We start from the raw sequence: 14004 nt of genomic DNA, 5'->3' as shown, positions 1-14004 counted from the left end.
CTCTCTGGGCCATCTCTCTCTGCACCATCTCTCTGCGCCATTCCTTCAATCTATTTATTGAGCGCTTACTCTGTGCAAAGTCCCATCTCTCTCTCTGTGCCATCTTTATGCGCCAGCTCTCTCCGCACTCTCTCTCTACTTTCTCTCTCTGCCCCATAGCTCTCTCTGAGCCATCTCACTCTGTGCCCTCTCTTAGCGCCAGCTCTCTGTACCATCTCTCTGTGGCATCTGTCTGCACCACCTCTCTCTGCACCATCTCTCTCTCTAGACCATCTCTTTCTGAGCCCTCACTCTTGCCTACTCTCTCTGCATCATCTCTCTCTGCACCCTCTGTCTCCACACAGTCTCTCTCTGCACCCTATCTCTGGCCCATTTCTTTCTGCACCCTCTCTCTCTGCTCCATCTCCCTCTCGCCATCTCTCTCTGTGCATCCTCTTCTGCACCATCGCTATCTGTGCCATCTCTCTTTCTGGGCCATTTCTCTCTGCATCCTCTCTGTTTACACCGTCTCCCTCTGCACCCTCTCTCTTTCTGGGCCATTTCTCTCTGTACCATCTCTCTCTGTGCCCTCTCTCTGCATCCCCTCGCCACACTATCTCTCTTTGCCATCTCTCTCCACCCACTCTCTCTCTGCGTCATTTCTCTTTAAACCCTCTCTCTGCACCATCTCTCTCTGTGCGTCTCTCTCTGCACCCCTTCTCTCTGCACCACCTCTCTCCGTACCATCTCTTTCTACAACGTCTCTCTCTGTGCCATTTCTTTCTGTGCCCTCTCTCTTTGCACCATCTCTAGACTTGGAGCTCATTGTGGGCAGGGATTGTCACTATTTATTGCTGTATTGTACTTTCCCAAGTACTTAGTATAGTGCTCTGCACACAATAAGTGCTTAATAAATACGATTGAATGAATGAATGAATGAATCTCTCTCTATGCGCACTCTCTCTCCGGGACATCTTTCCCTGCACCATCTCTTTCTGCGGGCTCTCTCTGCACTCTCTCTGTGGGATCTCTCTCTGGGCCTTCTGTCTCTGCACCCTATCTCTCTGTGCCCTGTCTCTCTGTGCACTCCAGAGCCCTGTGCCCAGATTCCTCCCCTCCCCTAGCCTGGAAGAAAACTCTGAAACCAATTTGGGGGACATTTGGGGCCTAGGGTCAGGACAGCAGTGATCAGTGACATCATAGCAAATTCTGGAAACAGGGGTGTCTTTGCCCCGCTTAACCCATCCAGCCCTGGAACTGTCCCAGCCCCCTGCCCTCAGCCTCAGCCCCAAGACCCAGCCGTGGGACACTTCCACCCCTCAACCCCAATACACCCTCACCCCTTAAACTCCACAGAGGAAGGCCCTGATTTTCTGCCACATTCTTGCTGTCTCTAGCCCAGGCTCCTAGGTACCTCTGGCCTGTTCATTCATTCAATAGTATTTATTGAGCGCTTACTATGTGCAGAGCACTGTACTAAGCGCTTGGGATGAACAAGTCGGCAATGTTCCTCTCATTGAGGCACTCACTCCCTCTTCGCTGCCCCACTTCTCCCACAGACACATATGATTGGGATATATTTTTGTTCGTTTAGCTTGCCAAAGGGGCCAACTCATTAATCTCCTGGGGTCTCTCTCCCACTCCATCCAAGGGGGCCGGGCTAGCAAACTGACCTTGGGGTGGGAGGGAGAGCGAAATCTTTAGTGTGTTTCGCTGGATCAGAGCACGGATTCTAATCCTGAATCTACCTCTGGCCTTCTGTGCGACCTCTGCCAAGCCATTGAACTTCTGGGCCTCAGTTTCCTCACCTGTAAAATGGGGATAATGATTACCTGGCTCAGTTTCCTCAGCTACAAAATAAGGATTCAATACCTATTTTCCCTCTCAGTTAAACTGGGAGCTCCACCTAGGAAAGGGACTGCGTCAGAACTGATTATCTCATATCTACCTCACTGCTAGGCTCAAAGTACATCCTCAAGAAGTATCACAATTATAATTAGGTATTGAATCTCTGTTTTACATATAGGGAAATTGAGACTTGGAGAAATTAGGTGACTTGCCCAGCAGGAAAGTGGTGGAGTCAAGATTAGAACCCAGGTCTCCTGACTTTCAGTCCTCTGCTCTTTTCACCAGACCACGTAGTTTCTCATGCTTTAGCATCAGATAGAAACTCCTTACCAACAGTTTTAAAGTCCTCAATTACCTTGCCCCCTCCTACCTCACCTCATTATTATTCTGCAGCCCGTAAGCCCGTCAGAGGGCAGGGACCGTCTCTATCTGTTACCGATTTGTACATTCCAACTGCTTAGTACAGTGCTCTGCACATAGTGAGCGCTCAATAAATACTATTGAATGAATGAACACTTCCCGCCTCTAAAGCCCCCTTCTCCCTGTCCTTCCATCTCATCTCTCTCGCCGCCGACCAATCACCCACGTAATAATAATGTTAATAATGTTGGTATTTGTTAAGCGCTTACTAGGTGCACTGCACTGTTCTAAGTGCTGGGGTACATTCAGAGTCATCAGGTTGTCCCACGTGAGGCTCACAGTCTTCATCCCCATTTTACAGATGAGGGAACTGAGGCCCAGAGAAGTGAAGTGACTTGCCCACAGTCACATAGCTGACAAGTGGCAGAGTGGGGATTCGAATCCATGACCTCTGACTCTCATGCCTGGGCTCTTTCCACTGAGCCACGCCGCTTCCCCTACGTAATGCGTCTTTCCTGGAATGCCCTCCTTCATCAGACCTGACCATTACTCTCCTCCCTTTAAACCCTTATTAAAGGCACACCTCTTCCAAGAGGCCTTCTCTGACTAAGCCCTCCTTTCCTCTTCTCGTCAGTCAGTCGCATTTATTGAGTGCTTATTGTGCTGAGCACTGTACTCAGCACTTGGAAGAGTACAATATAACAATAAACAGAACATTACCTGTCCATAATAAACTTACAGTCTAGAGTCTTCTCCCACTTCCTTCTGTGTCACCTTCACCCCACCTCCCAGCCTTACAGCACTAACGTCCATATCTGTAATTTTATTTATTTACATTAATGTCTGTCTTCCCCTCTAGACTGTAAGCTCGTTGTGGGCAGGGAATGTGCTGGTTAAATTATTATATTGTCCTCTCTCATGCTCCATATTTTTCTGTAATTTATTTATTTCTATTAATGCCGCCTCCCCCTTTAGACTGTAAGCTCTTTGTGGGCGGGGAATGTATTGTTGTGTTGTAACAATAATAATAATAATTATGGTCTTTATAAAGCACTTACTATGTCCCAGGTACTGTACTACTCTCCCAAGCAATTAGTACAGAACTCTGCTCACAGTAAGCACTCAAATACGACTGTTTTGAATTGAACTGAAAATTAAATTGACAGTTCATTACACCCAGGGGGTGGTCAGTAGAGAAGCAGCGTGGCTCAGTGGAAAGAGCGCGGGCTTGGGAGTCAGAGGTCGTGGGTTCAAATCCCGACTCAGCCACTTGTCAGCTGTGTGACTTTGGGCAAGTCACTTAACTTCTCTGGGCCTCAGTTACCCCATCTGGAAAATGGAGATTAAGACTGGGAGCCCCACGTGGGACAACCTCCTCACCTCGTATCCTCACCAGCGCTTAGAACAGTGCTTTGCAAATGGTAAGCGCTTAACAAATGCCATCATTATTATTATTATTATTGTTATCTCTGCTGCTCTGACTCTATTTCTCTCCTTCTCTCTTCCCACTTCACCCTACCGGCTGTGCTGTGAGCCACAGCAGGGAGGTGAACGTTTCTCCACCCTGTGCTGGGAACTGGGAAGCCAGCCCTGCCCTCGGGGAGCTTACCTCTTAGACAACCACACCCACAGTGAGAGACGCAGGCACACACCCTGCACACAAGCAGCAGAGTTATGTGGCAGACGTCAGGAGTACATCCACAAAAATGGGCTCCAGGCGTACACCGAAACACACATCCACAAACAGACTTCAGGCCCGCCCAGGCACACGGGCCTGCACACATATACACCCATACACACCCACACCCGAAATTAAGGAATTTTCAGTTACACGCATAGACACAAACACAAGATTGGGAATTTTCAATTCATTTCATTCATTCATTCATTCAATCGTATTTATTAAGCTCCTGCTGTGTACTAAGCGCTTGGGAAAGTACAATACAACAATAAACAGGGGACATTCCCTGCCCACAACTAGCTCACAATATAGAGAGGGGAGAGAGACATCAATACAAATAAATTACATACACACACACACACAGTTGTTCATTTTCAATTCCCCACGGATTCTTCTGGCAACAAGAGGCAATACAAGGCCTAGTAAACCGGTCGTTCATTCAGTTGTATTTATTGAGCGCTTACTGTGTGCTGAGAGGTCATGGAACCGGTCAGATTTCTAGTCCCAGCTCTACCACTGACCTGCTCTATGACCTCAGGGAAGTCAGTTAACCCTTCTGGGCCTTGGTTTCCTCATCTTTAAAATGGGGATGATATTTACCTGCCTGCCCTCCTTCTTAGATCACGAACCTATATAATAATAATAATGAGAAGCAGCATGGCTTAGTGGCAAGAGCACAGGCTTGGGAGTCAGAGGTTGTGGGTTCTAATTCCGACTCCGCCACTTATCTACTGTGTGACTTTGGGCAATTCACTTCACTTCTCTGTGCTTCAGTTACCTCATCTGTAAAATGGGGATTAAGACTGTGAGCCCCACATGGGACAACCTGATTTGCCTTGTACCTACCCCAGCGCTTAGAACAGTACTTTGCATATAGTAAGCGCTTAAAAAATACCATCACTATTATCATTATTAGTATTTGTTAAATGCTTACTATATGTCAAGCACTGTTCCAAGTGCTGGGGTAGATACAAGCCAATCAGTTTGGACAGAGTCTCTTTCCCAAAGAAGGCTCGCAGTCTTAATCCCCGTTTTACAGATAACAGGTAACTGAGGCATTGAGAAATTAAGTGACTGGCTTAAAGTCACACAGCAGATAAGTGGCAGAGCCGGAATTAGAACCCAGGTCCTTTTAGAACCCAGGTCCTTCTGATTCCCAGGCTCGTGCTCTATCCACTAGGCTTCGCTGCTTCTCAGCTAGAGTAACTGAATCACCACCCCTACGGGCATTCCTAGCTTGAAAGAGCTAGTGCAATTTATCTCCTCCTTTTGTTTAAGCAGTTGAGAACTACCTCTTCAACAGTAAGATTTGTACTTCCTAATAATGTCAGTTAGCCATTTGTTTGAGGGAGGCGACTTCCCTTCAAACATAATTTGTCTTTGATTTTCTAAACGTAGAGAAGCAGCGTGGCTTAGTGGAAAGAGCCCGGGCTTGGGAGTCAGAGGTCGTGGGTTCTAATCCCGGCTCTGCCACTTGTCTGCTGTGTGACCTTGGGCAAGTCAGTTAACCTCTCTGTACCTCATTCATTCATTCATTAGTATTTATTGAGCGCTTACTATGTGCAGAGCACTGTACTAAGCGCTTGGAATGTACAAATCGGCAACAGATAGAGACAGTCCCTGCCCTTTGATGGGCTTACAGTCTAATCGGGGGAGACAGGCAGACAAGAACAACGGCAATAAATAGAGTCAAGGGGAAGAACATGTCATGAAAACAATGGCAAATAAATTACCTCATCTGTAGAAATGGGGATTAAAAAATGTGAGCCCCACGTAGGACAATCTGATTATCCTGTATCTACCCCAGCACTTAGAACAGTGCTCTGCACATAGTAAGTGCTTAACAAATATCATAATAATTATTATTATTCAACTGATAGCTCCAGTCCCCTAGGGTTCTTATTCCCAGCAAGGCCCTATCCCTCCAAGCTTACTGCATCAGTTTTCCTTAATGGCTTCCCTGTCTCCTGCCTCTCCCCCAACTCCAGTCCATTCTTCACTCTGCTGCCCGGATCATTTTGCTACAAAAAGTTCAGGACCTGTCACCCCCCTCCTCAAAAAAACTCCAGTGGTTGCCCATCCACCTCTGTATCAAACAAAAACTCCTCCCCATTGGTTTTAAAGCAGCCCCCTCTTACATCGCCTCGTTTCTCTCCTACAACCCAGCCCGCATACTTCACTCCTCTGGTGCTAACCTTCTTACTGTGCCTCCATCTCACTTGTGTCTCGCCACCAACACCTAGCTCATGTCCTGCTTCTGGCCTGGACCGTCCTCCCTCCTCAAATTTTTCCCTCCCTTCATAGCCTTACTGAAGGTACATCTCCTCCAAGAGGCTTCCCAGACTAAGCCCCAATTTTCCTTATCTCGCCCTCCCTTCTGCATCGCCCTGACTTGCTCCCTTTGCTCTCTCCCCATCGCCCCCTCCCCAGCCCCACAGCACTGTGTATATCTGTCATTTTATTTATTTGTATTGATGTCTGTCTCTCCCCTTCTAGACTGTTAGCTCGTTGTGGGCAGGGAATGTCACTGTTTATTGTTGTGTTGTACTTTCCCAAGCCCTTAGTGCAATGTTATGCACACACTAAGTGCTTAATAAATACAATTGAATGAAATAATGAATGAAGGCCCTAATAAAATGATTGGTTAGGATTTGGTTAGGTTTTCAGATGCAGATTCCCCTACAAATAACCAGGTGACTTCTAAAATAGCCAAGAGAGGGAAACATATTAAAAACTCCAGACCAATAAGATGACTCTCAACCTGTGGAGCTGCCCCAAATCAGTTGGCTATTTCTCTTCACAATGTACATTTACACAACTCTAGCCAGTTGGTTCAAACATAACTCATCCTACACCCATTTTCACCCTGACACAGGTGTACAAGAGGTGTCAATTTCCATCCCCCAGGACAAGGTCTCAAATCCTACTTCAATATTTCCTTTCTGCGACAGAAGGATTCCCTCATCTATATTCACTCCCCCATCATCTCTTTAGGCCTTTCGCTTTTTCCCATCGTTTCAACTTTTCCTCATTCCTCCTCCACCCACATCCATATACATAAAACTTCTATGGGCATCACCTTAAATTGCTACTCCTTGGCATTCCCAAAACGTCCTCCATAACCACACAAACAGCAGCGGGGACCTTAATCCAAACACGTTCATCCAGTCTTTTCAACTCTTAAAGCAGAACACTCTACACATTCACACTTACACGAACACTAGGGTGCATCCAATCCCAACGCATTCACACAATCTTTTCGGTACTTCAAACAGAAAGGAAGGGTCATCATCAGGGACGTTAAGTACCATGTTTCAGCATGAAAGGCCTGTCTCAGACACTGGTCTCTCATGGGAGGCTCGTTTTTTTGCTCCCAAATGGGACAGGGGCTGGGTCTGCTCTGATTCTTTTACCTCTGTAACCCAGAGCTCAGCACAAGGGTTGATGCAAAGTACTTAATGCATTCCAAATAATAATGACGGTATTTGTTAAGCGCTTACTGTGTGCCAAGCACTAATGATAGCTATTATTTTTCTGTCGCCCATATTAAGCGTGGTTTAGTGGATAGAGCACGGGCTTAGGAGTCAGAGGTCGTGGGTTCTAATTCCGGCTCCGCCACTTGTCTGCTGTGTGACTTCGGGCAAGCCGCTTAACTTCTCTGCACCTCAGTGACCTCATCTCTAAAATGGGGATTAAGACTGTGAGCCCATGTGGGACAACATGATTGCCTTGTATCCACCCCAGCGCCTAGAATGGTGCTTGAAACATAGTAACCGTTTAACAAAAACATTGTTATTCTCATTATTATTAACTCCCACCTCTCTCAAAATCCACTCTCTCCAACGCCATCCATTGGCACATTATAATAATAATAATAGTAATAATTAGGGTATTTGTTAAGCGCTTACTATGTGCCAGGCTGTACCAAGTGCTAAGGGTGGGTACAAGCAAGTCGTGTTAATAATGATGGTATTTGTTAAGTGCTTACTATGTGCCAAGCACTGTTCCAAGCACTGGGGGAGATATAAGGTCATCAAGTTGTCCCACGTGGGGCTCACAGTCTTCATCCCCATTTTACAGATGAGGGAAATGAGGCACAGAGAAGTTATCAAAGCACTTTCCTCCTCCCTTCTTCCCTTGCTGACTGCCATCTTCAATTGTTCTCTTTCCAGAGGCTTCTTCCCCACTGCTTTCAAACATGTCCATGTCTCCCCTATCCCCAAAATCCTCTCCCTTGACACTACAGCTCCCCCCAGTTATTGTGCCATGTCTTGCCTGCCATTCACCTCAAAATTCTTTGAGGGAATCGTCTATACCTAATTATAATCATGGTATTAGGTAAGTGCTTACTGTGTGCCAAGCACTGTTTTAAGTGCTGGGGTAGATACGAGGTTATCAGGTTTTCCCACATGGGGCTCACAGTTTCAATCCCCATTTTCCAGATGAGGGAACTGAGGCACAGAGAAATGTAGTGACTTGCCCAAGATCACACAGCAGACAAGCGGTGGAGCTGGGATTAGAACCCATGACCTCTGATTCCCACTAAGCCACACTGCTTCGAGCTACCTACTACTTCCACTTCCTCTCCTCTAATTCTCTCCTTGAGCCCCTCCAATCTGGCTTCATCCCCTTTGACTCCACAAAAAGTACATTATCAAAGGGTAATAATAATAATATTAATGTTAGTATTTGTTAAGTGCTTACTATGTGCAGAGCACTGTTCTAGGCGCTGGGGTAGATACAGGGTTATCAGCTTGTCCCATGTGAGTCTCACAGTCTTAATCCTCATTTTACAGATGAGGCCCAGAGAAGTGAAGTGACTTGCCCACAGTCACACAGCTGACAAGTGGCAGAGCCGGGATTCGAACCCATGACCTCCATCTCCCAAGCCCAGGCTCTTTCCACTGAGCCAGGCTGCCACTGATCTGTTTCTTTCTAAATCCCAACAACCTCTACACCATCCTAATCCTCCTTGACCTCTCAGCTGCCTTCCTCACTATGGACCGACCATAATGTTTTCTCTCGGAAACATTGTTTTTCCTTAGCTTCGCTTGACACTGTCTTCTCCTGGTTCTTTCTCTGGCTGCTCATTCGCAATTTCTTTTGCGGGCTCCTCCTCTGACTCCCACCACCCAACTATGGGAGTTACTCAAGGCTCAGTTCTCGGTCCCCTTTTATTCTCCATCTACATCCACTCCCTTGGAAACCTTATTCCCTCCCTTGGCTTCAACTCCCATCTCTGGGCGGACGATTCCCAAATCTACAGCTCTGCAGTCTTGCGTTTCCTCCTGCCGACGTCCAGCTGACGCATCAAATGCCCCAAACCGAAATCTTCATCTCCCCACCCAAGCCCTGTCCGCCTCCTGGCCTTCCCAACACTGTAGACAACGTCACTATTCTCCCTGTTTTCCGAACCTGTAACTTTGGCGTTATCCTCGACTCATCTCTCTCATTCAACCCACATAGCTAATCTGTCACCAAAACCTGTTGATTCACAGCATCACTAGAATCCTCCCTTTCTTCTCCGCACAAACTGCTATCATATTAATCCAAGCATTTTCAGTTCATTCATTTATTCATTCAATAGGATTTATTGAGCGCTTACTAGGTGCAGAGCACTGTACTAAGCGCTTGGAATGGACAATTCGGCAACAGATAGAGACCGTCCCTGCCCAGTGACGGGCTCACGGTCTAATCGGGGGAGACGGACAGACAAAAACAAGACAACATCATCGTGATAAATAGAATCAAGCGGATGGACACCTCATTAACAAAATAAATAGGGTAATAAAAATATATACAAATATATACAAATGAGCAGAGTGCTGAGGGGAGGGGGAGGGAGGGGGGGAGGAACAGAGGGAAAGGGAGATTTAATCGTATTTATTGAGCACTTACTGTGTTCAGAGCACTGTACTAAGCCCTTGGAATATACAATTTGGCAAGAGATAGAGACCATCCCTGCCCCATAACGAGTGTGTGGCCAGTAGGGCCATGTCTTTGAGGGAGCGTGGCTCAGTGGAAAAAGCATGGGCTTGGAGGTCAGAGGTTATGGGTTCAAATCCCTGCTCTGCCACTTGTCAGCTGTGTGATGGTGGGCAAGTCACTTCACTTCTCTGTGCCTCAGTTACCACATCTGTAAAATGGGGATGAAGACTGTGAGCCTCATGTGGGACAACCTGATTACCCTGTATCTACCCCAGCGCTTAGAACAGTGCTCTGCACATAGTAAGCGTTTAACAAATACCAATGTTATTATTATTATTATTATTCTCTCCTTCTCCATCCCAGCCCGCACACTCCACTCCTCTGGTGCCACTAACCTCCTCACTGGGCCTCCATCTCGCCTGTCCCACCACCGACCCCTGGGCCACGTCCTACCTCTGGCCTGGAATAATAATAATAATAATGATGGCATTTGTTAAGCGCTTACTATGTGCAAAGCACTCTTCTAAGAGCTGAGGAAGATACAGGGTGATCAGGTTGTCCCACGTGGGGCTCACAGTCTTAATCCCCATTTTACAGATGAGGGAACTGAGGCTCAGAGAAGTGAAATGACTTGCCCAAAGTCACACAGCTGACAAGCGGTGGAGCCGGGTTTTGAACCCATGATCTCTGACTCTCAAGCCCGGGCTCTTTCCACTGAAGCAAACGCCCTCCCTCCTCACATCCGCCAAACTAGCACACTTCCCCCCCTTCAAAGTCCTACTGATTGCACACCTCCCCCAAGAGGCCTTCCCAGACCAAGCCCCCTTTTCCTCAGCTCCCCCTCCCCATCACCCCAACTCACTCTCTTTGCTCTATCCACCCCAGAACACCTGTATATATGTGTACATATCTATAATTCTATTTATATTAATGCCCATTTACACTTTTTGATGTGTATATATCTATAATTCTATTTATTTATATTAATGCCTGTTTACTCTTTTTGATGTGTATATATCTATAATTCTATTTATTTGTATTGATGCCCATTTGCTTGTTTTGATGTCTGTCTCCCCCCTTCTAGGCTGTAAGCCCGGGGTGAGCAGGGATGGTCTCTCTTTGTTGCTGAATTGTACTTCCCAAGCGCTCAGTACAGTGCTCTGCACACAGCAAGCGCTCCATAAATAGGAGTGTATCACTGAATGAATGAATGACATAAGTGCTGTGCATATCCAAGTCTAAGGGCGGCAGAAGGGAGAGGGAATGGGGGACAAGAGGGCTAATGGGGAAGGCCTCTTGGAGGAGATGTGATTTTAATGAGACTCTGAAGGTGTGGAGAGTGGTCGGATATCGGACAGGAAGGGAGAAGGGCGTTCCAGGCCAGAGGTAGGATGTGGGTCATGTGTTGGTGGAGAGATAGAGGAGATCAAGGTACAGTGAGTAGGTTGAGAAGCAGCGATAGGGACTGGGCATCAAAAGGACCTGAGTCCTAATCTTGAATCCACCTCTTGTCCGCTGTGTGATCTAGGACAAGTCACTTCTCTGTGCCTCAGTTACCTCATCTGTAACATGATAGACCATGAGCCCCATGAGGAACATGGACTGTATCCAACCGGATAAGCTCGTATCTAACCCAGTGCTCAGTACAGTGCCTGGCACGTAGTAAGCGCTTAACAAATACCATAAAAAAGGGTTGGCATTAACAATAATAATTATGGTATTTGTTAAGCGCTTGCTACGTGCCAGGCATTGTACTACTACTAATAATAGCGATGATGGTATTTGTTTACTGCTTACTATGTGTCAACCACTGTTCTAGAGATCAGGTCGTCCCCCGTGGGGCTCACAGTCTTCATCCCCATTTTACAGATGAGGGAACTGAGGCACCGAGAAGGTAAGTGATTTTCCGAAAGTCACACAGAAAAAAAGTGGCAGAGATGGGATTAGGACCCATGCCCTTCTGAATCCCAGACCTGGGCTCTGGCCGCTATTCATTCAGTTGTATTTATTGAGCGCTTACTGTGTGCAGAGCACTGTACTAAACCATGCTGCTACACCAAGCAGCAGCCAGTACTCCTTAGAGGAGCATGCTGAGTTGCAGTAGGCAATCAGTAAGGTAAAATAGGAAGGGGCAAGGTGATGGAGGGCCTTAAAGCCCATGGCAAGGAGTCTCTGTTTGATGAGGAGGTGGATGGGCAACCGCTAGAGGTTCTTGAGGAGTGGGGAAGCATCAACAGAATAATTTTGTAAAAAAATGATTCGGGCAGCAGAGCGAAGTATGGTCTGGAATGGGGAGAGACAGGAGACGGGGAGGTCAGAGAGAAGGCTGATGCGGTAATCAAGGCAGGCTAGGAAAAATACACTTTTATTTCCCTATTTATTTTGTTAATGAGGTGTCCATCCTCTTGATTCTATTGTGATTATTGCAGCGTGGCTCAGGGGAAAGAGCCCGGGCTTGGGAGTCAGAGGTCATGGGTTCGAATGCCGGCTCTGCCTCTTGTCAGCTGGGTGACTGTGGGCAAGTCACTTCCCCTCTCTGGGCCTCAGTGACCTCATCTGTAAAAATGGGGATGGAGACTGTGAGCCCCACGTAGGACCACCTGATTACCCTGTATCTACCCCAGGGCTTAGAACAGTGCTCTGCACATAGTAAACGCCTAACAAATACCACCATTAATTAATTAATTGATGTTGTCTTATTTTTGTCCGTCTCCCCCGATTAGACTGTGAGCCCGGCATGGGGCAGGGATGGTCTCTAATCTGGTGCCGAATTGTCCATTCCAAACGCTTAGTCCAGTGCTCCGCACAGAGTAAGCGCTCAATAAATACGAATGAATGAATGAATGAATGAACCTCCCCTGGTCGCCCCGCCCACTCGAAGACACGCCCCCTTGTAGTCACGCCCCTCCCCAAACCACGCCCCTATGTTACGTCACTTCTTAGCCCCGCCCCCTATCCGCGCCCCCGCCCCCTTCCACAGCCCTTGTATATATTTGTGCCTATTTATTAACCTATTTATTTTATCAGTGATGTGTATAGCTCTATAAAATATTGATCTATTTTCATAGTATCGATGCCTGTCTACTTTTCTGTCTGTCTCCCCCGTCTAGACCGTGAGCCCGTTGTTGGTTAGAGAGTGTTTCCATCTGTTGCCGAATTGCACTTTCCAAGCGCTTAGTCCAGTGTTGTGCACACAGTAAGCGTTCAATAAATACTATTGAATGAATGAATGAACCTGTCCGGACGCCCCTTTCAGCCCTGCCCCCTTCATACTCGGCCCCCTCCGCCCGCGTGGGACAACCCCATTACCTTGTAATATTAATAGTAATGATAATAATAATAGTATTTGTTAAGCGCTGTCACTGTGTGCCAAGCGCTGAGCACTGTCCTATCTACTCCAGCACCTAGAACAGCCCTTGGCATATAGTAAGTCCTTCACTTGATTAATATTATTTTTGTATTACCTACCCGGCCGCTTCGCCCCGCTCCGCGCCCCCAGCAGACACCTGTCTGAGAAGCAGCGTGGCTCAGTGGCAATGATAATGTTGGTATTTGTTAAGCGCTTACTATGTGCCGAGCACTGTTCTAAGCGCTGGGGTAGATACAGGGTCATCAGGTTGTCCCACGTGAGGCTCACAGTTGATCCCCATTTTACAGATGAGGTAACTGAGGCCCAGAGAAGTGAAGTGACTTGCCCACAGTCACACAGCTGTCAAGTGGCAGAGCTGGGATTCGAACTCATGACCTCTGACTCCCAAGCCCGTGCTCTTTCCACTGAGCCCCGCTGCTTCTCAGCAAGAACTCGGGCTTGGGAGTCAGAGGTCGTGGGGTCTAATCCCGGTTCCGCCACTTGTCAGCTGGGTGACTTTAAGCAAGTCATTTCACTTCTCTTTGCCTCAGTTGCCTCATCTGTCAAATGGGGATGAAGACTGCGAGCTCCACGTGGGACAACCTGATGGCCTCGGTCCTCCCCCAGCGCTTAGAACAGTGCTTGGCACATAGTAACCGCTTCACAAATGCCATCATTATTACTATTCTCTGGGCCTCAGGGGCCTCAACTGTCAAATGGGGCTGAAGACTGCAAGCCCTAGGTGGGACAACCTGGGACCTCCCCCAGCGCTTAGAGCAGTGCTTGGCACAAGGTAAGCGCTTCCCAAATGTCAATATTATTATTATTCTCTGGGCCTCAGGGTCCTCAACTGTCAAAT

The sequence above is a fragment of the Ornithorhynchus anatinus genome, chromosome 3, assembly GCF_004115215.2.
Source record: "Ornithorhynchus anatinus isolate Pmale09 chromosome 3, mOrnAna1.pri.v4, whole genome shotgun sequence".
Lineage (NCBI taxonomy): Eukaryota > Metazoa > Chordata > Mammalia > Monotremata > Ornithorhynchidae > Ornithorhynchus > Ornithorhynchus anatinus.
The sequence above is the reverse complement of the archived record's forward strand: the minus strand, read 5'-3'. Positions refer to the sequence as shown.